This window comes from Diachasmimorpha longicaudata, unplaced genomic scaffold, assembly GCF_034640455.1.
Source record: "Diachasmimorpha longicaudata isolate KC_UGA_2023 unplaced genomic scaffold, iyDiaLong2 ctg00000105.1, whole genome shotgun sequence".
Classification (NCBI taxonomy): domain Eukaryota; kingdom Metazoa; phylum Arthropoda; class Insecta; order Hymenoptera; family Braconidae; genus Diachasmimorpha; species Diachasmimorpha longicaudata.
The window spans coordinates 95,001-98,119 of NW_026973925.1; positions in this window are offsets into that span (position 1 = coordinate 95,001).

Sequence of the window (3,119 nt, forward strand, 5' to 3'; positions counted from 1 at the left end):
TTCCCAACTTTGAAAATAATCACTTGAAAAAAATCTTAGAATCCAAAGAATAGTATACTTGATCGTTCTACAAGTCGAAAATTGGAAAAATAAGTGATATTTTTGCTTGATGCTATTTTTGTCGGTATGCAAAATCGTTGTCAAGATTCTCAAACCTTAAAATCAGGCCAGCCGGCAATTGGCGGGTGAAAATTTCAATCAATTCCCATTCCTCACATCAAACTATGCATATAACAATAGCTTTTATGCTGAATGACGGCTATCCGGCTGTCCCTATCCAAAAATTGAGAAATCCATAAGTGTCCCTACCTACTTTGCGCCGAAGCAATACGAATCAAAAAGAACTACGAATGGGGACTTAGAATAATTTTTCATTTTTCCCAACTTTGAAAATAATCACTTGAAAAAAATCTTAGAATCCAAAGAATAGTATACTTGATCGTTCTACAAGTCGAAAATTGGAAAAATAAGTGATATTTTTACTTGATGCTATTTTTGTCGGTATGCAAAATCGTTGTCAAGATTCTCAAACCTTAAAATCAGGCCAGCCGGCAATTGGCGGGTGAAAATTTCAATCAATTCCCATTCCTCACATCAAACTATGCATATAACAATAGCTTCTATGCTGAATGACGGCTATCCGGCTGTCCCTATCCAAAAATTGAGAAAGCCATAAGTGTCCCTACCTACTTTGCGCCGAAGCAATACGAATCAAAAAGAACTACGAATGGGGACTTAGAATAATTTTTCATTTTTCCCAACTTTGAAAATAATCACTTGAAAAAAATCTTAGAATCCAAAGAATAGTATACTTGATCGTTCTACAAGTCGAAAATTGGAAAAATAAGTGATATTTTTGCTTGATGCTATTTTTGTCGGTATGCAAAATCGTTGTCAAGATTCTCAAACCTTAAAATCAGGCCAGCCGGCAATTGGCGGGTGAAAATTTCAATCAATTCCCATTCCTCACATCAAACTATGCATATAACAATAGCTTCTATGCTGAATGACGGCTATCCGGCTGTCCCTATCCAAAAATTGAGAAAGCCATAAGTGTCCCTACCTACTTTGCGCCGAAGCAATACGAATCAAAAAGAACTACGAATGGGGACTTAGAATAATTTTTCATTTTTCCCAACTTTGAAAATAATCACTTGAAAAAAATCTTAGAATCCAAAGAATAGTATACTTGATCGTTCTACAAGTCGAAAATTGGAAAAATAAGTGATATTTTTGCTTGATGCTATTTTTGTCGGTATGCAAAATCGTTGTCAAGATTCTCAAACCTTAAAATCAGGCCAGCCGGCAATTGGCGGGTGAAAATTTCAATCAATTCCCATTCCTCACATCAAACTATGCATATAACAATAGCTTTTATGCTGAATGACGGCTATCCGGCTGTCCCTATCCAAAAATTGAGAAATCCATAAGTGTCCCTACCTACTTTGCGCCGAAGCAATACGAATCAAAAAGAACTACGAATGGGGACTTAGAATAATTTTTCATTTTTCCCAACTTTGAAAATAATCACTTGAAAAAAATCTTAGAATCCAAAGAATAGTATACTTGATCGTTCTACAAGTCGAAAATTGGAAAAATAAGTGATATTTTTGCTTGATGCTATTTTTGTCGGTATGCAAAATCGTTGTCAAGATTCTCAAACCTTAAAATCAGGCCAGCCGGCAATTGGCGGGTGAAAATTTCAATCAATTCCCATTCCTCACATCAAACTATGCATATAACAATAGCTTTTATGCTGAATGACGGCTATCCGGCTGTCCCTATCCAAAAATTGAGAAATCCATAAGTGTCCCTACCTACTTTGCGCCGAAGCAATACGAATCAAAAAGAACTACGAATGGGGACTTAGAATAATTTTTCATTTTTCCCAACTTTGAAAATAATCACTTGAAAAAAATCTTAGAATCCAAAGAATAGTATACTTGATCGTTCTACAAGTCGAAAATTGGAAAAATAAGTGATATTTTTGCTTGATGCTATTTTTGTCGGTATGCAAAATCGTTGTCAAGATTCTCAAACCTTAAAATCAGGCCAGCCGGCAATTGGCGGGTGAAAATTTCAATCAATTCCCATTCCTCACATCAAACTATGCATATAACAATAGCTTTTATGCTGAATGACGGCTATCCGGCTGTCCCTATCCAAAAATTGAGAAATCCATAAGTGTCCCTACCTACTTTGCGCCGAAGCAATACGAATCAAAAAGAACTACGAATGGGGACTTAGAATAATTTTTCATTTTTCCCAACTTTGAAAATAATCACTTGAAAAAAATCTTAGAATCCAAAGAATAGTATACTTGATCGTTCTACAAGTCGAAAATTGGAAAAATAAGTGATATTTTTGCTTGATGCTATTTTTGTCGGTATGCAAAATCGTTGTCAAGATTCTCAAACCTTAAAATCAGGCCAGCCGGCAATTGGCGGGTGAAAATTTCAATCAATTCCCATTCCTCACATCAAACTATGCATATAACAATAGCTTTTATGCTGAATGACGGCTATCCGGCTGTCCCTATCCAAAAATTGAGAAATCCATAAGTGTCCCTACCTACTTTGCGCCGAAGCAATACGAATCAAAAAGAACTACGAATGGGGACTTAGAATAATTTTTCATTTTTCCCAACTTTGAAAATAATCACTTGAAAAAAATCTTAGAATCCAAAGAATAGTATACTTGATCGTTCTACAAGTCGAAAATTGGAAAAATAAGTGATATTTTTACTTGATGCTATTTTTGTCGGTATGCAAAATCGTTGTCAAGATTCTCAAACCTTAAAATCAGGCCAGCCGGCAATTGGCGGGTGAAAATTTCAATCAATTCCCATTCCTCACATCAAACTATGCATATAACAATAGCTTCTATGCTGAATGACGGCTATCCGGCTGTCCCTATCCAAAAATTGAGAAAGCCATAAGTGTCCCTACCTACTTTGCGCCGAAGCAATACGAATCAAAAAGAACTACGAATGGGGACTTAGAATAATTTTTCATTTTTCCCAACTTTGAAAATAATCACTTGAAAAAAATCTTAGAATCCAAAGAATAGTATACTTGATCGTTCTACAAGTCGAAAATTGGAAAAATAAGTGATATTTT